General features: G+C 46.1%; 1 long non-coding RNA gene across 3 annotated transcripts in view; it reads left to right on the top strand.

The window, feature by feature from the left end:
• The first annotated feature begins 270 nt into the window (after positions 1-270).
• Positions 271-23,823, top strand: part of LOC148534341 (uncharacterized) — a 65,364-nt gene continuing 41,811 nt past the window's right edge. For 2 of the 3 annotated variants that reach the window (XR_015877663.1, XR_015877662.1), the window contains exon 1: positions 271-372. This is a non-coding gene — a long non-coding RNA (uncharacterized LOC148534341). Of the gene's footprint in view, positions 373-19,438; positions 19,882-23,823 lie in introns of those variants that run through there. The other variant, XR_015877664.1, reaches the window with a different exon arrangement.

The following is a 23,823-nucleotide window of genomic DNA, read 5'->3' as shown; positions in this document are numbered from 1 at the left end:
GCCGCCTGTCTCCCGACGTGCGTTTAGCATCTAGTGCTTAGTCATGGGATCAACCCGCCTTTCCGGGTTGACAGATCTAATATAGCGCTCACTAACCAATCAAAGCGCTCTCTTGTTTGACTGATAGATAAGTCAGCCAATCACTTTGATCCTCAGTGATTGACTCATGATAGAGCCAGTCGGAACAGCCTGTCAGCAAACTGATTGGTCCACAACGTTGTTGTGGATATATTGCATAGAAATGTTTAGAAAAACAATCCTCTGAGCAAGGATTATGTCTCAAAGGCATGTATCGTAAGGATACAGCCACGAATAGCGTTTTACATAAAAATAGAGCACATTTTCCACCAGTGTTGAGGGGGATTCCAAAAGGTGAGTTTTGCCAGCGTGTATTACATCTTTTAAATTATGTATTGAAACCACAATGTTAGTTTATTGTTTATGATATATACGCAGGGTATCTGTTAGATATAGGGACTTGCCAGCAGTCACATGTGAGCTGCCATAGTCAGGAGCTTAGGAGATACAGTGTAACAACATGAACGTGTCAGTGATAAAGATACATTGTTACTTATGATCTTATCCGACCTGATCTCACTGCTCATGTAGATCTGTTCTCACTTCATATAGGAGGTATATATTGAGTACAAGGGGTAAATTTACTAAAGTGAGTTTTTAGAAGTGAGTTTTAAAAGTGATGTTGCCCATAGCAACCAATCAGATTCTAGCGATTATCTTCTAGAAGGTGCTAGTTAAATGTTAAGTAGAATCTGACTGGTTGCTATGGGCAACATCACTTTTAAAACTCACTTCTAAAAACTCTCACTTTCGTAAATGTACCCCCAAGCCTCTTACACGACAACCACAGGGTTATTAACCCATATACCTGTATATGCAGATGGTGTCTCCTTTTATATGACAAGGATTTGCTAGCAGATGCATATGGCCTGTTCTAGTCTAGTTAAAAGGGGAGACTGTGCTTCTGTATGAACATGGCAGAGGTACCTCTAGAGACACTTTGATTTGTGTGACTCTAAGATAGTACCTATAACAATATGTTCTCATTTTAGGTAGAAGAGGGGGAGCGTTTTATATATGACCAATACGTGGTTATATATAGGCAGACAGCATCCTCACTCTCCAGATTCTGACAGTAGTAATACATCACGTATGTGTTATACTACACCATGCTGAAATACAGGATCAAGCGTGATATATCTTAGAATTTCATATAGGTTTACTGTGACTGACCAGTACCAACGAGTAAACATCTTATTAGAGATACCTACAGCACATAATGTTTATTCATGGTTATGAACAATAGGAGATAATTATATTCCACTGCAGCATTTGATTTAAATAAGCATATATTGAGATTTACATAATCATAATGCTTAGTAGTGAGTGAATAAAACTGTTCTCATATATTTGGAATCTTGTATTTCATAAATAAGATATTATATCTCAGTAACCTGTCAGTAGTGAGGGCATTTGTCCCCCAATATACAGACACCCAATTATTTTGAACTCGCGATGAGCCATACAGTCACATGATGATGAGAATATAATATAATTCAATCAAACAATATCTATTGTGGTCACACAATTTAATTTTATTTATTAAGTGTATTATATTTCGCAATATTTTAATAATAAATAATAAAAGTTACAATTTACTTTAAGTAATTATTCAAGTGTCATTTCATCCCAATGTTAGCCGAGATATGATCTTTATTCATAAGATTCTTGATCCGCGAGTGCCCCAACTAAGGAATTTCTTCTTTCTTCTGTCCAGTGTTTAACTACACATCCCAGCATGCCTTGCACCGGTTTTACAATGGCCAAATAGCAAAACTGTGGCAGGGCATGCTGGGATGTGTAGTTCTATAACAGCTGGGGGCCGTTTATTGCCCACCCCTATTCTAGAAGGTGATACATAAATGATAAGTAGCATCTGACTGGTTGCTATGGGCAACAACTCCACTTCTAAAAACCCGCACTTTAGTAAATATACCCCAAAATATCAATTAACAGGACCTTGAGGAGTCACCTGAGACTTTAATAGTTTCCCTTACTTGAAGCTGGATTTAATAGGAATGAATGCAGTAGTTAATATAGCAGCCATTTTGCATCATAATTGCCAAATTTCTGGCTGCCCCTAAAGCTTCTAAAAAGGAAAAGTGGTGGTGTTTCCCATGGTAACCAATCAGATTCTGTCTCTCATCTTCTAGGATGCACTAGAGAAATGATAGCTAGAATCTGATTCGTTGATATGGGCAACAACACCACTTCTCATTTTTAGAAGCTTTAGTAAATATTCCCCTTATAGCAGGGGCTTAGCTACCGTGGGTGCAAGGGGTGTGGTTGCTATGGGACCCACAGCACCTCCGGGGCCCGCCACCCCATGCACCCAGGACCGTTTGTTGGGGTGAGGGAGCTGGCGTTCCAACCCCTGATGGCTGCTGTGGACTCCACAGGCCTAGTGGATTCGCCTTCCGGTACTCTGCTTGGCAGCATTACACCGTGTCGGCTGCGTTGTGACATCACAATGTCATGTTATGCAGCCGTAGAGGGCGCGTTGGGACCCTGAGGAGTGAGGATTGAGTAGCAGTTGCCCTCTATAGAGGAGAGTAGGGAGATGGAGCACCGGTCTCAGGACGCGAGTAGTGTGGGCAGAAGGACATAGCTAGACCTTTGGGGCCCTGTGGAAATTTTGCTATGGGGCCCTCATAGGTCTAGAATGGATACACCTCTGCCTTATAGTATAGTGCAGGGAAGACTTGAGATATTCTAAATCCCATTCACCTTTCTCACTCTTATCTCCTCAACCAACCAGAGTAGAAATACTGAATAAATACTTTAAACCAGGAGCAGCTGTGAAGCTGAAGGTGTAGCAAGCCCTTGCTTCCGAAAATCAGCAACTAACTTACTGTAGGTAGTCTACCAAGTAATGCTATAGCCTAATTGCAGACTTTTTGTTTCTCCTTTCCGGTAGACGCTTGGAGAGAAGGTGCGCTAAGCACTATTATAGCCCTGCCTCCTCCCTACGGACCTGTGATTCCTGCGGTCTTGCACATGCGCAGAAGGACATGTACGCGGCTAAGGAGATGCGCTGCTTGGAGACAGGCTGTGAAAACTAGGAGAAAAGTCTGTCACTTCCGAAAAACTGCTTCGTAGAAACAGCAGTTTTTCGGAAGTGATAGTTTAGGGCAGGAGTTCAAACCCTAATTATCACATGTGATAATTATGTTTTGATGAATAGGCCCCTAAGAGAGGGGGCCATTTAGTTTATTTACAGTCGGACAGGTCAGGATTTACATTTTTGTTTTGTTTACTTTTGTGTAATAAAACTGTGGTTACTTGTACCAAGGCCCTGGACTGGTGAAATACTACTTAGCTGCTGCATGACAAGTGCAACCGGTTACCCCAGGAGATGGCACCTTTTGCCCTGATCTTGCCACACAATAAATACTGTATAATATATAGCCTAAAGTATTTTATTTTTTGAAAAATAAGTAAGAAAAAACATTATTGCACATTAATTTGCACTGGAATAAGCCAGTTTGCCTTGAAAAACGTAATACAATCAGGTTGTGACTTCACTAAAGGGGGGTATCCACTAGACGATTAAGTTGAACAATTGAACGATAACGATCGTTCAATTGTTTGCAAATCGTTTGAAAAAGTGTCTAAAACGACCGGCGATGCGCGTGCCGGCTGGTCGTTTAGACATCTATCATCTTTCCAACATGCTGGTCAACCTGACGATATCTTCAGGTTCAGCATGTTTCCAGATGATTGATGACCCTGCACTGAACGTCTGCTCGTTCAGTGCAGGCTCATCACACGACTGACAAATGACTGAACGATTACAATGTCGTAATCATACAGTCGTTTTCAGATCTTGTAGGGGATACCCCCCTTAACTGTTGTTAAACTATGTCAAATACATTTACTCATCCAGCAGTCCACAGACAATATCCATATTATTCTTTTTAAGCTTATCTAAGGGGCATATTCAATTGGGCGCGAGGTTTAGTGAGATAAAAACCTTCCATCCCTCGCACCCAATTTTGGAATACCGCAGGTATGCGCGCTCCCAATACTTGTGGTATCCAATAAAAAAAATGTGCTCGAAGCTGAAAACCCCAAGGCGCGAGAATTTTTTTTTTTTTTAATCTTCACTTACCTGGCCGGTGGTCTCTGCGGCTGCCGGTGGCCTCCTCTCCATCTTCTCACTGGAGAGGGGGCTGCTGGGAGCCTCGGGGGCTGCTGGTAGGCTCCAGCGGCTGGTGGGAGGGGCAAGGGCTGCTGGGAGATGTAGTTCTCCTAGCGCCCAATCCTGGGGAGGGGCACACACACACAACACTCAAACATACACAAACTCACTCATACACCCTTACAAACACTCACACACAGTGACATACTCATCCTGCAGCAGAGGACCCGGCTTCCGACGCTGGAAGATTCAGAAAACAGCGCTGCCAAAGGTAAGTAACTTTTGCTTAATTAGTCCTCGGGGGGGGGGGGGGGGGTGGCGGTATGCCGCCGGGGTCCCAGAGCAAATCCCAGTGATTTTCCTCAAAAATACAGATTTTGGGAAAAATCACACTTGCTCTTGAGGTGCGTGAAAAAAAAGCTCCCGGGCACAAAAAAGAAAAAAACACGCACCTAATTGAACAGCAAAAATCTTGCACCTGCAGGTAAAACCTCCCAGGTTCAGGATTATTGCTATTCCCGCACCCAATTAAATATGCCCCTATGTGTAATAGAAAATTCCAGCACACTGCACATTGTATAGCTAGCAGTATTTAATCAGAATCTAGTCACGGAGGTCACAGGAAAACACCAACGTTTCAAGCTACTTGTTGCTTGTTATACCACGTAGAGTATAAATATAATGAGGCACTAAGTAAGGACACGGCTCCAGCTTTCTTTAGCAATATACAATGATAACTATGTCTGTGGCCCTCATTCAGAGCCGTACGCTCTGAGCAGAGCGCACGCTCTGAATGAGGGCCGGCCTCCATGAAAATGGAGCGTCCTCCTGGACGCTCGTATAGCTGTGGGTCACCACCCACAGGCTATACGAGCGTGCATTTTGATGGCCGCGATGGTCGTGACCATCGCGACCATCGAAACTGCGAGCCGGAGCCTGCAGTTGAGGTTTTCAACCGCAAGCTACGGAGTGATTTTGGCTCTATCAGAGCCAAAATCACTCCCACTGACATCACTAGTGATGTCAGTGGGCCGGCTTCTGACTGGAGGCGTTCCCGTGGGAACGCCCCCATCAGGGAGGCACACCCCCGGCACGCCTACCAAAGGGGGCGTGCTGTCAATCAACATCGACAGCACGCCCCCTTTGATCAGACACAACGAGCGAAGGACTTTCCTTCGCTCGTCGCGTCTGGCGCATGCGCACGACGGAGCTCCCTCCGTCGTGCGCATGCTCAGTCCAGAACATCGACCCACTTGCGAGCGGACAGCCGCTCGCGAGTGGGTCTGAATCAGGCCCTGTGTCATCTATCCAAAAAACAGTATTTACTTTATCCAGGACATGGAAGTGCCAGCAAACTGAGCAGAATAGTAGTGAATGTGATACGATGGCTAACATGTGAACTGCTGAACTCACATAGAAGGATATGTACCGTGCATTAATGAAACAAGTCCAGCACGATTTGCTTTGAAGTAAAGACTCCATTCATTATAGTAGGACTCGGCATATTGTTGGAAATGTCTGAAGTGTATAGTGGCTGCGAGAGTTATTGTCTGTGATCGTTTCTCATGATAACTGTAAGGCCCATCACCCAGAGCTGCCAAAGCAAGAAGGAGGAAATAGAGGAGCAGGACGTTTTCCTGAGACAAACAGGGAGAGAGAGTGGTTGGCAAATATAGGCCCTCATTCAGAGCCGTACGCTCTGAGCAGAGCGCACGCTCTGAATGAGGGCCGTCCTCCATAAAAATGGAGCGTCCTCCTGGACGCTCGTATAGCTGTGGGTCACCACCAACAGCCTATACGAGCGTGCAGTTTGATGGCCGCGATGGTCGTGACCATCGCGACCATCGAAACTGCGAGCCGGAGCCTGCGGTTGAGGTTTTCAACCGCAAGCTCCGGAGTGATTTTGGCTCTGTCAGAGCCAAAATCACTCCCACTGACATCACTAGTGATGTCAGTGGGCCGGCTTCTGACGGGAGGCGTTCCCTTAGGAACGCCCCCATCAGGGAGGCACGCCCACCAAAGGGGGCGTGCTGTCAATCAACATCGACAGCACGCCCCCTTTGATCAGACACAACGAGCGAAGGAAAGTCCTTCGCTCTTCGCGTCTGGCGCATGCGCACGACGGAGCTCCCTCCGTCGTGCGCATGCTCAGTGCAGAACATTGACCCACTTGCGAGGGAACAGCCGCCTGCGAGTGGGTCTGAATCAGGGCCATAGACAGGAAGGATTTATGGCATACTTCCCAACGCTCTCGGGAACCTCCAGAAGGCTCCAGAATTTTGGGTCACTCTCCCGGATTCTTGAGAGTGTGGGTCAGACTCCCACATAAGGATGCCCATCGACCATCGATGGTTAAGAACCATCGATGGTTTACCACTGGTGCTCAATGGTTTTGCCATTGATGGCAGAGATGTTCTAATTGGCTTGGCATCTTGTCGTCACGAGCAGCATGGATGCCAATCAATGATTTAAACCATCAATGGTTTCCCTTTGATGGTTTACTGCCATTGATGTAACACTGATCACCATTAATGGTTCACCCATTGATAGCCATCCCTACTCCAGCATGCCTCCCAGGGAATTGCATCATTGCCCAAGCCCCCGCTGTACAAGTCAGCCAATTGTCCCCTGTACCTCACACATGGTTGGGGGATTTTTTTGGTATACTTTTAGCAAATAGAAGGTAATTTACTAAAGGTGCAAGTTTAATACTAAATCAGATCTTTATTCCATATTTGCTAGTTTCCTTTTGCACAGGTTACATTGCACCACAAAAATGTTTTTCAGTCACTCATTTGTGAGTGGTTAGTCACCAACCGGTCTATTTTGTGCCTGATAGTATTCTATACAGTGATCTGCACACAGGGCAGTCCCTCTGCATGGGTGCCGAAGGCACGCTCATGCTGGCAAAGGGGGCGGGGTCTGGCTTTAAAAGAGGCATGATCTCACCTCACAGGAGTGTGTTGCGAGTCACAGGGGCTTGGCCTCGCACCCCGTCCCCATCTTTCAGTATCCCTGGCCAAGCAGAGCGCCAGGAGGTGGCGCTGCTTGGCCGGGGATTTACATCGGACGGGCTCATCTGGCCATCGGCCCTTCCAGCATTTGCCAGAAGTCCGGTCCTGTCTGCACAGGTGATAGCTGCTGGACTACAGGAGCAGTGTACAGTAGATGCACCTAGAGGTCCTAGAGGCAAGGGTTAAAGCACACCCAAACTGAGTCGAACCGAGTCCTGGCTCGGATCACTTTAGAGTTCCGAGTAGAAACAAAAAAATACTTGGAGAATCTCGCCAAGTTTGGAACTCAGATCTAAAAAACGAATCTTGCGTGTTTTGGGTTGCATTTAAGTCTTTCTTTCATGGAATGGAATTGACTGGAAATTAATGATATTGATATTAATAATACTATAGGAATGAAAACAGGTCCAAATTACATGAATTTAAGCTGTTTTTATAAATTTTTAAAGAAATCCAAAACTGAAACAAAACCAAAACACTGGATGGTGGTTTTGCCAAAACCAAATGATGATTTAGAACTAAAATCAAAACACCCACATCCAAAGTTAAAACACCGGTGTAATTGCTGGGCTGCATTAGCAGTAAGAGAGACACTGGAAGATTCACAAGGAAATTTCAAGGAAGAAACACAGTGTTTCAAGTTTTGTTTTGTTTTCCCCCCTGTTTTCTTGGTTCACAACAACCTGTTTGCAAGAAAGTCTGGCAATGTTAAGGCATAGTGGGTCTGATTAAGATGTGAACGGCATTGTACAGCCGCAAGGAAGTGGCTGTGCAATACCATCCAACTAATATACTAATGTAGCAGGAGGTGTCTATAGGAAATAGATACCTCCTGCATGCATCTGCGATCCATGTGCAGCGTCTGTAGACAATGCCTAGGATTACCATCACTACCAACTTTCAATATGGTTGCTGCTTTGGTCAGGCTGAGTGAGCCAAAGCTTACTCAACCTGGCCTGCTCGTGGCCGCTTGCAAGGCCAGGAAATCTGTATCATACGACGCAGGCCCTGGCCTTGGCACTTACAGGAAATGGGGCCGATATGCCCCCATATCTAGGAATGCATATCAGCGCCTCCGCCTCCCCATCCTCAGGGGCACTGTGGCCATGATCGGGTCCGAGAATGGGTCCTGCACATGCACAGATGTCCCTCCATCGCATATGTACATAAACCATCGGGTTTACGTGATATCTGAATCAGGACCAGTGTTTCCATATTTGGATTTTTTTGTCCTGGTCGGAGAGAATTTCCTTACATAGAAACATAGAATTTGATGGCAGATAAGAACCACTCGGCCCATCTAGTCTGCCCTATTTTTAAACATATTGTTACCTCAACCCTTATTGATCCTTACGTCTTGAAGAATATCCTTATGTCTATCCCATGAATGTTTAAATTGCTCTACTGTCTTGGCCCCTACCACCTCTGATGGGAGGCTATTCCACTTGTCCACTACCCTTTCTGAAGTAATTTTTCCTCAAATTTCCCCTGAACCTACCTCCCTCTAGTTTCAGAACATGTCCTCTTGTTCTACTACTTCTCTTTCTTTGAAGATTGTCTCCTTCCTTTACCTTGTTAAAACCCTTTATATATTTGAACGTTTCTATCATGTCCCCCCTTTCCCTTCTCTGCTCCAGACAATAGATATTAAGATCTTTTAGTCTTTCCTGGTATGTTTTGTGGTGTACACCTTGCACCATTTTAGTTGCCCTTCTTTGTACAGTCTCTAATGTGTTAATATCCTTCTGGAGATATGGCCTCCAGAACTGAACACAGTATTCGAGATGAGGACGCACCAATGACCTATACAGTGGTATTATCACTTCTTTCTTTCTGCTACTGATTCCTCTCCCTATGCAACCAAACATCTCACTTGCCTTCCTCATTGCTTTGTTACAATGTTTGCTTGCCTTTAAGTCATCTGAAATAGTGACTCCTAGATCCCTTTCCTCTTCAGTAGTTTCCAGTATAGTGCCTTTTATACTATATTTAGCCTTTGGATTTTTGAGACCCAAGTGCATGATCTTGCATTTTTTGGCATTAAATTGCAGTTGCCACGTTCTTGACCATTCCTCTAATCTACCTAGATCATCAATCATTTGTTTTACCCCTCCTGGTGTATCTACCCTGTTGCATACCTTTGTGTCATCTGCAAAAAGGCCATAGTTTCCCTTCAATACCATTTGCAATGTCACAAAAAAAGCACTGGTCCAAGTACAGATCCCTGAGGTTCTCCACTGGTAACAGTTCCCTCTTGAGACTGCACTCTGTTTACTACAACTCTCTGTTTTGTATCCTGCAGCCATGATCTTATCCATTCAACTATCTTTGTATCCAATCCCATGCTTTCCAGTTTATTTAACAGTCTGCGATGTGGAACAGTGTCAAAAGCCTTACTAAAATCTAGATAAGCTTTTCAGTTTAAAATGTTTGTTATTTATTTATTACCAGTTATTTATACAGCGCACATATATTCCGCAGCACTTTTCAGAGAATATTTGTCCATTCTCTGAATTAGGCCCAGTGTTCGTTCAGCCAATCCCCTTTTTCCCCAGCAAGGCAGCCTATGAATACTCTTACCTTTTTTCCAGGTAAGGTCCATGCTTCTGCTGTATGGTTAGGGTTGTCTAGAAGTGCGCTGTGGCTCCTCTTTGCTTTAGTGGCGTGGTGACGTCATGACATCACGCGCACCGGATAAAAAAAACTTTATTGACATGCGTACAGTCACAGCACAGGTCAGTCAGGCACCTCATACATGCCGGGCGAGGCAGTAGCGGCAGGTGGGGGGTCCCATTCATTTACGGTTCATCAGACAGAAGTCAAGCAATAGCGGCGGTAGGAGCAGGAGGGCCCTCCTTCTTTGGCAGAGGGTCCGGAACTGTAGTCCTGACAGTCCCCCCTTGATGGCAGCCCTGCCACCGGTCACATAACTACATCTCGGATCATTGAATCCCTCCCTTGCAGCCTACAGTATACGGTGTGGGCCATTCATGCGCAGTAGATAATTTATGTCAAAAAGTCATACAGAGAGCTATCACCACTATTCATTCTTCGCAGAGACGGGCACTTATAGGAGCTGCTGTCCTAGCAAGTAGCCCCGATAGATAATTTCTTATAGCTGCTACAGTATGTGCAGCATTGAGGAATTTTTCTTTTCAGGGTCAAACTACGAAAGGTCTTAAATAGACCCCTGTGTCTAGTATATACCTTCCCCCCTCTACTAAGCACAATTAAGAAAAAACATTTTTGTAGTTAGAATAGAATGCTCCTTTAAGGATGGTCTGGCCTGACTTCATTGCATCATTAAAACATCATGAAAACAACCAATTCACAGATGTATATTAATTGTATTAAAAGTATTTTGAATACTTAACATAATGAATAAGCTAAGTACTTGATTTTAACTCCTCATCATTTCAACTGCATACTTAAGAAGCCTGCAATTAATTTCTAAAACTAACTGTGTAACTCATACTTACCTACTCTCCCAGGAAGGATTGGGAGACTCCTGATTTTTTGGGTAGTCCCCCCCCACCTCCGGAACAGTGGGTGAAACTCCTAGTGAAGAGGATCTCCTAGTTAAGTGGCAGGATGGGGAGATAAAACTGAGAATTGTTGGTCCGTACAGATGGGGTGGTAAAATTACGTGAATTGCATAATTTTAGCCCCGCCCCTTCCTCACGGATCAATGACAGGGGCGGGGCCTAATGACACGTGAGCCAGGCCCTGCTGTATATATTCTCCGGGCTTCTCCTGGAGAGGAGTAACAAAAATTAGGCAAGTATGATGTACAGTAACTGTACCACCTGACCACTCTTAAGCCACATACAGACTAGACGATGTGTGTATGCGGCAACATAGTCACCGGCGGGCCCGGCAGGTGGTGCCAGCATCGCCAAGTGTATACATACTTGCCAATGCTGACCAGCAACGGATGACGATGGGGGGGGAGCAGGGCCATGCTGCATTCAGCAGGAAGGCATTGCTCACGATGTCCCCAGATTGGGCTGCATGTACAGCCGATTGGGGATAGATGGTCATTTTTCACATACACACTGGCTGATATTGTGAACGATAACGATATCGTTGTCGTTCAAAATATCGGCAAGCGTGTACGTGGCACTACTTTACGTCCTGAAAATATAAATTTTGACAGCACACTGGGTCAATAACTGGGTTTCATGATTGGACCTTCACCCCTTAGTGTGACTCTACCAGTTGTCATTGATGGTTCCCTGTTAGGATACATGTTATGAAATATCCTGAAAAGAAATTGAATTTCAGGGACATGATAGGGTTGACGTTGCAGCAGAACATTGGAAATTGGCTAAGTGATTTCCACATCAAGGAATGACGTGTTTTATCATGTGGTCACAACAGGCTGCAGCTTGAAATGAATTGTCCAGCAGTGACAGAGGCTAATGATAACGGCCCATTCTTGAAGTCTAGCTCATGAAACAGGCTCTGACTACTGAAGACTACAAAATGTATTATTTGCACAATTCTATTTAAGGGTATTTCAACCTCAATTTGACATTCACATACACGCCTGCATATGATATGAATGTATTGATTTCTGCATGACCTCCTGCAGCTATGACGAAATGCATTATTTCATCTTTCTGGCTTTCCCGTGCTTTACAACCAGGTCAGCCTATCATCAGGAAAGAAATAATGTATGATCATGATTAAACGCTTTGGGTTATTCTGCAAAGTTTACATTTTGTAACACTTTATTGATCTACTAACTTATGGTTCAAAAGTAAGCTGATCAAGAGCACGTTTTGTCGTGATCACACATGATCCCCCCCAAAGGAGCTGCTCCACTATATCTGTCAGCGCCAGCATTGTGAATTGGAACTTTTAAGTCAGCAAGGTTGATACTTTTATGTGGATCATCACAGCCAGTGTTACATTAAGTGCATGGACAATAATGACCAGTTTACAATGCTACTACCAATTCAGGAATATAAACATTGTTACTGTACATCATGAGAGTGTTTATCTGGGTTTCAAGGCTGCTATAAGAGACTCCATTTTCTTATTGTATTGTATGTCTTTATAGTGCATTTATTAATATATGGATACACATTATGATCAAATATATAATTTCCATGGAATAAGTAATAGATGAATCATTGTGCTTTTATTTGTTAGATTCTCTTCAGGAGGACACAACCATCTGTGACTGATGCACATTCTAATACTTTTATTATTCCATTGCTTTATTTTTGTGGAGCACATGGATATTGCTCTAACCTATTTTCTGAATATTGTTATATCCAATATAGTGAGCAGATAAGAAATGTTTGTATGCAGGGGCAATACAAATGAACAGCTCTATGTAATAATATAAAATCTTAGGGGCCTATTCATCATCACTTAATTTTTACAAAAGCAGGTGAAAATGCCCATTTTCACCTGCAATTGTAAAAATTAAGTTTTTCGGGCCATTCATCAAAAAGGTAAAGCAGGAGATATCACAGATATACACCCCATACACTAGTATCACAGATATCTCCTGCTTACCTTCCTCTGGCGGAATGGCCCGCTGTCCCCATACACTAGTATCACAGATATCTCCTGCTTACCTTCCTCTGGCGGAATGGCCCGCTGTCCCCATACACTAGTATCACAGATACCTCCTGCTTACCTTCCTCTGGCGGAATGGCCCGCTGTCCCCATACACTAGTATCACAGATATCTCCTGCTTACCTTCCTCTGGCGGAATGGCCCGCTGTCCCCATACACTAGTATCACAGATATCTCCTGCTTACCTTCCTCTGGCGGAATGGCCCGCTGTCCCCATACACTAGTATCACAGATACCTCCTGCTTACCTTCCTCTGGCGGAATGGCCCACTGTCCCCATACACTAGTATCACAGATACCTCCTGCTTACCTTCCTCTGGCGGAATGGCCCGCTGTCCCCATACACTAGTATCACAGATATCTCCTGCTTACCTTCCTCTGGCGGAATGGCCTGTTGTCCCCATACACTAGTCACTGACAGTCTGCTGCCAGACTGCTTGGTTTGTATACCGGATCCCCTGCATCTGTTAATATATATTTATAAAGACTATGGATAATATATAGTGCCACTTTACATGGTATTTATGCTAAGTGCAATTATCACATAGCTTAATTGGTTCTTTTGTTAAAAATGGGGGGAGAATGGCATTGCTCACGATATCCCCAGATTGGGCTGCATGTACAGCCAACTGGGGATATCGTAAAGGACCAGCCGGAGCGCGAATAGATGGTCGTTTTACGCATACACACTGGCCGATATTGTGAACAATAACGATATCGTTGTCTTCAAAATATCGGCAAGTGTGTACGCGGCATTACTTTACGTCCTGAAAATATACATTTTGACAGCACACTGGGTCAATAACTGGGTTTCATGATTGGACCTTCACCCCTTAGTGCAGGGGTTCCCAACCACGGTCCTCAGGGCACACTAACAGTCCAGGTTTTGAGGATAGCCATACTGGAGCACAGGTGACTTAATTAGTACCTCAGTTATTTTGATTTAACCATCTGTGCTCAAGCATGTATATCACCAAAACCAGGAGTGTTAGTGTGCCTTGAGGACCGAGGTTGGGAATCACTGCCTTATGGTGCATACACACGATCAGATTTTTCCTTCAGATATGAACGATAACAATTTAAAAATCGTTCAGTAGTTCATATCTGAAGGAAAATCGTTCATATCTGACATGCCTGAACGATGGACGATCAACGATGCGCGTTCCCGATGGTCAGATAACGATTTCTGACATCTGATGGGTTTGCAGTCAGACTTGGACGATTCCATTCATTTTAATGCAGTCAAAAATCGTTCAATCGTTCAAATCGTTCAAAACTTTGTTAAAATCGTTCAAATCGTTCAGATCGTTTAATCGTTCAATCGTTCATCTGACAAATCTGACAAGTCTGACAAATCTGACCGTGTGTACGCTCCATTAGTGTGACTACCAGTTGTCATTGATGGTTCCCTGTTAAGATACATGTTATGAAATATCCTGAAGAGAAATAGAATTTCAGGGACATGGTAGGGTTGACGTTGCAGCAGAACATTGGAAACTGGCTAAGTGATTTCCACATCAAGGATTGACGTGTTTTATCATGTGGTCACAACAGGCTGCAGCTTGAAATGAATTGTCCAGCAGTGACAGAGGCTAATGATAACGGCCCATTCTTGAAGTCTAGCTCATGAAACAGGCTCTGACTACTGAAGACTACAAAATGTATTATTTGCACAATTCTATTTAAGGGTATTTCAACCTTAATTTGACATTCACATACACGCCTGCATATGATATGAATTTATTGATTTCTGCATGACCTCCTGCAGCTATAACTAAATGCATTATTTCATCTTTCTGGCTTTCCCGTGCTTTAGAACCAGGTCAGCCTATCATCAGGCAAGAAATAATGTATGATCATGATTAACCGCTTTGGGTTATTCTGCAACATTAACATTTTGTAACACTTTATTGATATACTGCTTACCTTCCTCTGATGGAAAGGCCCGCTGTCCCCATACACTAGTATCACAGATATCTCCTGCTTACCTTTCTCTCCCGGAATGGCCCCCTGTCCCATACACTAGTATCACAGATATCTCCTGTTTACCTTCCTCTGGCGGAATGGCCCGCTGTCCCCATACACTAGTATCACAGATATCTCCTGCTTACCTTCCTCTGGCGGAATGGCCCGCTGTCCCCATACACTAGTATCTCAGATATCTCCTGCTTACCTTCCTCTCCAGGAATGGCCCGCTGTCCCATACACTAGTATCACAGATATCTCCTGTTTACCTTCCTCTGGCGGAATGGCCCGCTGTCCCCATACACTAGTATCACAGATATCTCCTGCTTACCTTCCTCTGAGGGAATGGCCCGCTGTCCCCATACACTAGTATCACAGATATCTCCTGCTTACCTTCCTTTGGCGGAAAGGCCCGCTGTCCCCATACACTAGAATACAAATATCTACTGCTTACTCTCCTCTGGCAGAATGGCCACTGTCCATATACACTAGTATCACAGATATCTCCTACTTACCTTCCTATTGCGGAATGGTCGGCTGTCCCCATACACTAGTCACTGACAGTCTGCTGCCAGACTGCTTGGTTTGTATATCGGATCCCCTGCATCTGTTAATATATATTTTTAAAGAGTAAGGATAATATATAGTGCAACCTTACATGGTATTAATGCTAAGGGCTCTATTTACTACAATCCGCATATTGAATGCAGATTGTAGTGTGATATTACCGAGTGAATTCGCATTGCGAATTCAGGCAATATCACAGGGAGTTACTATAAATCCCTTGCAGGGACAGAGCTTGCGATAAAGCTCTGTCCCTGCGGATCCCATCCGCACTCTAGTTGCGGTATTTTCAGAAAAAATACCGCAACTAAGAGCCCGCGCATGCGCCGACCCACCGTCGCTGCTACCTCCCACGATGCTAAGCCCCGTCCCCATCGCGGACCCCCCGTGACCCCCCCTCCCTTCATTACACTTACCTGCATCCTCCTGGCCTCCGGTGATCTTCTCCGGGCTTCCCGGTCAGGTGATCTCCCATACTGCACTGGGACCCGATCACCTGATGACCGGGCAGCAGTGCACTGTGGGAGACCAGCTGACCGGAGAGGAGCCATCACCGGAGGCCCGATCACCGGTCCCTGGATTCAGGTAAGTAAAAAAAAAATGTTTCCATTTTTTTTACAGCAATCAGCTTGCGGTCTGTTTAGACCACATAGCTGATTACTGGTACCGGCTCCCGCCTCTGCTCTCCCCGTTAGAGCAGAGTGGGAGCTCGGTAACCGGGGGAGACCCTGGATAACGCCACCTCCAGGTGGCGTTATTATCACAGGGCTTCCCCCGGTATTTTTTTACAATTTATTTTTAGTAACTGTGGTCGGATCACATTTCCCATTACAATTATGGGAAATGCGATCTGCTTTACTAAAAATAAGTGATACTTATGGGTTGGAGTAGAATTTTACTAATTCTACTCCAATTGCCCTGTAATAACTACAGGTGAAACTAAAATAATGCGAAAAGGGTGTGAAAACATCGCGACCATCGCCACTGCGAGCCGGAGCCTGCGGTTGAGGTTTTCAACCGCAAGGCCCGGAGTGATTATGTCTCTATCAGAGCCAAAATCACTCCCACTGACATCACTAGTGATGTCAGTGGGCCGGCTTCTGACGGTAGGCGTTCCCTTGGGAACGCCCCCGTCAGGGAGGCACGCCCACCAAAGGGGGCGTGCTGTCAATCAACATCGACAGCACACCCCCTTTGATCAGACACAATGAGCAAAGGAAAGTCCTTCGCTCGTCGCGCCTGGTGCATGCGCACGACGGAGCTCCCTCCGTCATGCGCATGCTCAGTGCAGACCATCGACCCACTTGCGAGTGGACAGCCGCTCGCGAGTGGGTCTGAATCAGGCCCTAAGTGCAATTATCACATAGCTTAATTGGTTGGCACCTGTGACACTCCGTAGGTAGTGCCAGCGGCGCACGCGCGCGGGGGGGGGGGGGTCTGATGCACATACAGGGACAGATGTATGAAGCTCTGGTAAGTGATAAAGTGCAGAGTGATAAACGACCAACCACTCAGTTCCTAACTGTCAAGTTACAGGCTGTGTTTGAAAAATGACAGTTGGGATCTGAGTGGTTGGTCGTTTATCACTCTCCACTTATATCACTTCACAGAGCTTCATACATCTGTCCCTGTATGTGGCAGAGAGCATCGGCTGGAGGAACTTCAGGTGTCAAGCCAGTAATATAATACACAGGGTGTTTCACTCGCAATTGGTCCCAAAGTTTATTCACCAGATACCGAATGGTGAATTTTGACGGTGGTTTCTGACCTCCAAACTGCTCAGTAAATTGTTCGGCATGCCTTTATCAACTCAGTTTTCAAATACGCTTAGTTCAGCTGTATATAGGTTCATATCAGCACATAACACACAGACACAATGATTGTGGATGCCACAGTATACAACACCACTGTCAGGAGCAGGAATATCTACTGACAAACAGTGGCGACTCCAGAGGTGTCTGCAGCGCAGACCAAAATTCAAATAGCGAAACCACACTAACTGCCATCCTCACTGGCTGCATCCTCACTGGCTGCATCCTCACTGGCTGCATCCTCACTGGCAGTTGGTGCGGTTCTCCTATTTGAATTTTGTACTACGCTGCTGACTAGGATGGTGAGCAGCTGGCCTTCACTTCGTGCATGAGTGAAGAGCTGGCCTAGATGCTAATGGCGACTACTTCCAACACTTGCTATGACTTCCTCATGTTTCTCATAGACCAAGGTATGTCTGTGTCACATTTCTCTAAATTACGTCAATTACTTTAAAAGTTATAAGAAGAACTTTGGGGCCAATAGCGAGTGACACAGCCTGTATATTCTGTGGAACGTAGTTCATTCCAGGGGGTTGTATTACAGTGGAAGTTATTGAGTTTGGTACCACATGGACTTAGTAACAGTCTGACATTCTGGCCACTTAGACTCTTAAAACAAAAGCTTTTCCTTCGATATTTACAATATGTTTTCCCCTTACATTGATTGCCACTTGTCATGGTTCCATTTCATTATAAAGATCATTGCTTCCTTCACAAATCAATTAGCTTTCAGCTAAATGTCACTTAACTAAGTCTCCGAATTATAGGTTACATTATCTCAACTGAGTAAAGAACAAGTTTAAGTAATTGATAACGTTTTGTAAATCATCATATGTTTTTGTTGTGTGTATGTTTTATATGTGTTTATTTTTCTGTGACATCTGTGATGATAAGACTAGATGAGGGCTGCTTAAGCACGAGGCTATTTAAGAGTCCTCATTTTTTGTAATTGTGTAGTGTAAGTAATCTGTTGCTAGGCAGGGTTAGTTGGTTTTGTATGGGTGCTGTGTAGCCAATTAGAAGGTAACAAGGGGGCGTATACTTTGCAGGGGTATTTAAGGGCCAGTTTGAAAGTTAGTCCAGCCTCTTTTTCAGTTGCAAGTCAGGCTGAGTAGAATCTATTTTGTGGCTTTGTTACTTCAGGTATTTTTCTGTCATTTTCTTCCATTATTCATCTCCTGTTTCTTCTTCCTTTCATTTAATTCTTTTAATCCCCTCTTTACTTTCACCTTTTATACCCTCTGTTCATTCTTTAATTTTCTTTTCCCCCCTTTTAGTGATAATTCCCCAGCTGCTCCTCACCCCTTCAACTTGACATTATGCCCCGTCCAAAGCTTGCGCCCCCCCCCAGCGGCTGGCTGGGGCAGCCCGCCCACTGTCAGCCGCGGGCTACAAGCACCCCAGCGTGGGTGTTCGCTTACCTGCTGCTGTGGCGCCGGAGGGGGAAGTGGCTTGCCAAGCTCCGGCGCGCAACATGGCTCGAGTGTTCCCACGAGCCGTGAGACTGCCGCTCAGGCTGGGGAGGAAGTAGCTGATGACGCGAGCACCGGGGACTGTGAATCCCCGGCTGCGTCTCTCAGTGATAGCCCCATGAGGCGAGGCGCGGGTTTCCAAGACCTCCGTGCGGGGTTCGCGGGACCCGCCCCTGCCAGCACACAGCCAGGCAGCATATCACCGCTAGCAGGGACTTTGTCTGCAGTCCCTACGGTGGTGTTTCAGGCAGGGGATATAAGACCAGCTGTGGGGCGCTTCCAGCGGCTCCTGCGGCTGGATCCCATCATGGGTCCATGTCGGCAGTTGCGGGGGTGCCCCTTGCATCTGTTCCACCATCAGGTTTGCTGGTGTCAACTGCAGGGGCTCCTGTGGTTGATTCACAGACAAACGCATACTGACATTAGCAGGGGCGCCCCCTGCAGGATTTTCCCAATTTACTGTTTCCCATCATTCTATGGCTACTACATTTAATCTACCTGCGCAGCCTTCTCCGTTTTTCACTTCTAGGACTGCAGCGGGTTACTCCTATTCAGCTTTTTCTCCCTCTGTCACATCAATACTGCCTTACTTTCCAGTCTCTGTTAACCTCCCTTTTAGCTCGCAATTCTCTTCAGTGTTTTCCTCTCCTGCACATGTTCAACCCACATGGTCATCGCCAGCTCGGCATGCAATGTCCTTCCCCCAGGGTAGTGCCTCATTGCCTGTATCATATCCGGTTTTCACCCCACTCATTTCGGTGGCCGGGCAGTTCCCCTATTGGCAGCCTCCTTATGCAACTTCGCCACAACTACATAGCACGTACATGTCCCCGTGGCAGACTGCTTATGGCCACAGGGTCCTTGGTTGCAAGGTTACCCTACCTCAAATATGCCGCAATTTTCTGGGGCTGCGGTGCACATGCCCGGCAATCATTTTCTCAGTTGTCTTCATCTGGGAACGTAAATGAGGTGCAATCGGTTTCCACAGTCATAGCTTCTCCCCCTCCCCCGCCACCTCCTCCATCCATGGAACCTGCACCCCTTCCTCCTGCACTGCTTTAACGGTTTCTGCTTTTGTACCCGAGTTTCAGCCTAGAGTTTCATCAGGGCAATCGGTTCAGGTTACGAGAGCACAGAAAAGGAGACAGCACGATGTCGAGCAGTTGGAGACAATGAGGGACTCATCCGGCAAGGTGGTAGATGCTGCAGATGAAGTATCCGAACTTCCAGGTCCAGCTGGATACAGTGAGCATGAAGTTATGCATGATTTATCTGACAGTTCTTCATCCATTTCTAGTGCTAGCAGTGAGTCATCAGGGTCACCTAAGCGCCCGCTTAAACTGGCAAAATTGATAGCGCATCAGCCGGTTAAGAAGAGCTCAAAGCGTAAAGGTTCCAATGCTTCTGCCGCTCAAGCGGAACCGACATTGTACTCAGAAATGGTACATTGTTCCAATACGGCAGTAACTAGGGGTTTGAGAAAAAGGATGTGGGAAAAAATTAGAAAAGGGAAGTATGTTGATGTTTTTACCCTCACGGAAGATATGAGACAGGGGGGTATGGGAGAGAATGCCTTTAGGAGTTACCACCAGTGATTAAGGGGTTTTTTGGTGTTTGCAGCTTGCTACTTAGAGACCAGGCTCAATGAGCATCCCAACGTGATCAAGTACATTTTCTTGATGCATGAGATGTTCATGAAATCCAGGGAATATGTTTGGCGGGATTATGATGAGAAATTTCGCAGAAAGCAGGATGGGAACCCGACCCTGCCCCTGGGTTTTAAAGATGTGGAAGTTTGGCTAGAGGTCACCCAACAGACAAGTAACGGAAATGAGGTACAGGGCGGGAAACCAGCGGCAGGGGTCAAGGGAGGCTCAGGGTATGTAGCAAAGGGTAAATGCTTCGCATTTAATGATGGAAAGTGTACTAGGGACTCCAATTGTTGTTTTTGACACTCTTGTCGAATATGCGGGGCATCCCACCCAGCCAAGGACTGTAAGTCCTCATCGCGGAGTGAGCACACAGATAGGCACAGATAGATGAGAAATAAGGCATCATCGCTGGTGGTGCCGGCAGATTTAGGTAGGTAGTTAAACCGAGGGGGTTAGCCCCCGGCACCAAAACGCGGTATCTATCATATTTGAAACGTGAAAGCGCATCCGCTATCTCGTTGTCAACACCTGTCAATTGTCAATTTGATAGATTCCGCGTTTTCCCCAGCACCTATGCCAGCCCCAGCTGCTGCCCCCCTATGCAGTTCCCCCAGTAGTGGTCCCCCTGTGCAGTGCCCTCTGTAGAGGTCCCCCTATGCAGTGCCGCCTATGTAGTGCCCCCAAGTAATGGTCCTCCTATGCAGTACCTCCAGTAGTGGTCCCCCTTTGCAGTGCCCCAGTAGTGAGGTCCCCTGTAGTCCCCCCAGTAGTAAGCCCCCTGTAGTAAACTCCCTGTAGTGCCCCCAGTAGTAAGCCCCCAGTAATGCCCCCTGTAGAAAGCCCCCAGTAATGCCCCATGTAGTAAGCCCCCAGTAATGCCGCCTGTAGTAAGCCCCCTGTAGTAAGCCCCCGTAATGCCCCCTATAGTGCTCCCAGTAATGCCACCTGTAGAAAGCCCCCAGTAATGCCCCCTATGGTAAGCCCCCAGTAATGCCCCCTGTAGTAAGCACCCGTAATGCCCCCTATAGTGCTTCCAGTAATGCCACCTGTAGTAAGCCCCCAGTAATGCCCCCTGTAGTGAGCCACCAATAATGCCCCCTGTAGTGAGCCCCCCCCGCGAGCGCACACACACACAAAAAAAGCTGAAACCCCGCTCCAGTGCTGCTGCCTTCCATCCCCGGCACCCGCTCCTTGGAACTATGGGAGTGACGTCATGACGTCACTCCCATAGTGCATTGTGGGACCCGGAAGCGGAGCTCAGGAGTGAGCTCCGTTCCTACAGCTACTGCCGGGGGGAAAGAAGGAGCCGGGCGCCCGCTGGTAACACACTCAGCGGACGCCCGGCAAATTGGGGATGCAACCGCACCCCTTGTATTAACGCCGCTCCATAGCAGTGCCCGGAATGGCCTGGGGGATAATGGAGCCAGGTGCCCCCTTAAGGGCTGGAGCCCAGCGGCAAATGACTACATTGTCTCCGGGAGTTCCGCCATCGGGCTTAGGCACAAACAAGAGGGTGAGTCTATGTAACAATGTTTGCTGTCCTTTGTGTGGGGTCACTATCAGCAGGGCAGGTCAAAGTCAGCTATGTCCACGGCATTGGCTGGTGCCTCGTTCCACTCTAAATTGTACCAGGTTCATGACCCCACTAGGTCGTTCATCCTTTACAAAGCCCTCAAAGGCTGGGCCAGAGAGAACCAGACACCTGCCGATGCCCGTCGACCTATCGACTTAAATTTGTTACAGGACCTGTTGTCAGTGCTTTCATCAGTAGCGAACTCCGAGGGCCTGATTCAGACCCGCTCGCGAGCTCTGAGCCCAAGTGCGCATGCGCACGACGGAGGCAGCTCCGTCATGCGCATGCGTGAGACCCGAATAACGACGGCCAAGCCGTCGTTATGGATGTCGATGGTGATTGACAGCACGCCCCCTTTGGGGGCGTGGCTGCCCAGACGGAGGCGTTCCCATGGGAAGCCTACCGCCTGGGGCCGGCCACACTGACATCACTAGTGATGTCAGTGGGAGTGCTTTTAGCTCTGATAGAGCCAAAAGCAATTCCAGGGCTTGCGGCAGCGAGACCCTACTGCACGAGTCTCGTCGCAAGCCCGATGGTCGCGATGGTCTTGACCATCGCGACCATCATTTTGGCCGCTCGCTATAGCTGTGGGTGGTCACAAAAAAGAGGGACGGCCCTGATTCAGAGCGAGCGCTCTGTCAGAGCGTCCAGCTCTGAATCAGGGCCTGAGTTTGAGGTAACCCCTTTCTAGAACGGCTTTTTCTTTTGCGTTTTTGGTGCCTTTAGAGTAAGTGAATTGGTGGCTGCTAATAAGAGTTCTTTGGACACAGGTTTGTTGGTTTTACATGTTTTAGTTAAAAAAGAATCGGTGCTTTGCAAAATTCCCCGTTCCAAAACAGATCAATTAGGGCGGGGACGTTGGATATCGTTAAAAAGCCACCCTAAAGGGGCAATTTGCCCATTTCGCTTAGTGTCAATACTCCTTCAGTTGCGCCCCGCAGGTGGCGCTCAGTTCTTTGTGCATTTAAACTCCTTGCCCCTCACAAAATTCCAGTTTTCTGTCATATTTTAGCGCTGTTTTACCAAGTTGGGCCTAAGGAGTGAGGATTACGGTACTCACTCTTTTCGCATTGGAGCAGCTATTTGCGCTGCGGCTAGTGGTTACTCAAGGTCAGGGATTCAGAGCATCGGGCGATGGAAGTCAGCAGCGTTTAAGAGTTATATTCATTGCGATAAGGTTTAAGTTGCGCCTGTTGCGCTAACCCAAAAACGTAGTCTACCTGTCAGTTTTTGAATGATTAGCATTCAAAAACTGGGGGTGTGAAGGGATTTTTTAATTTTTCCTCCGAGGGGGCCTAATTTCAATTGGCTTACTAAGAGGTCCACGGGAGGTTTTTTTAATTTTTCTCCTTCACTTGGGTTGTTATTCGTTATAACATATTGCTTGTTTGCCATTGCCTGGTTTTGGGTGAGGTTTTTTCTGACCTAAGTGGGAATGATGTCGGTCAAATAAAGGAATTGACCTTATATTGAAGGCTAAGGCTGATTTGACGGAAATTTGTCCTCACTGGCCTCTGGTGAGAGTAGTCTGGTCAGAGAGCGTGCCCAGATACGTGTGGAGAGGTTCTAGGGATCCAAGTGCTTTTGAAAAAGCTAGGAAGAAAATTAACTCAGTCATTTCTAACTTTGTGACATTTTCTGGAGGTGTGATAGTGAAGTATCCCTCTTTAATTTTGCAAAGTCCTCAGTATTTTAGGTTGTGTTAAAAGGTTTAATTACTACTGTAGCAGAATCAATATCGTTACCATTGCTAGGTCCTGAACAAATACTATATATATATATATATATATATATACAATCTGCATTCCCATAGTCATGTTGAACATAAACCATGTGTGAGCTTACAGTAGATGCGCTATTGGAAACACAGATTGCTATTTAATATTATATTATATAATGAATATTCCATGCCCATTTTCCTAAAGTAAGGCTAACAGGACACCTCCCTGGTATAACACTTTT

The sequence above is a fragment of the Taudactylus pleione genome, unplaced genomic scaffold (assembly GCF_031769625.1).
Source record: "Taudactylus pleione unplaced genomic scaffold, aTauple2 ptg000068l, whole genome shotgun sequence".
Lineage (NCBI taxonomy): Eukaryota > Metazoa > Chordata > Amphibia > Anura > Myobatrachidae > Taudactylus > Taudactylus pleione.
Note: the sequence above shows the minus strand (reverse complement) of the source record. Positions and strands in the feature narration are given on the sequence as shown.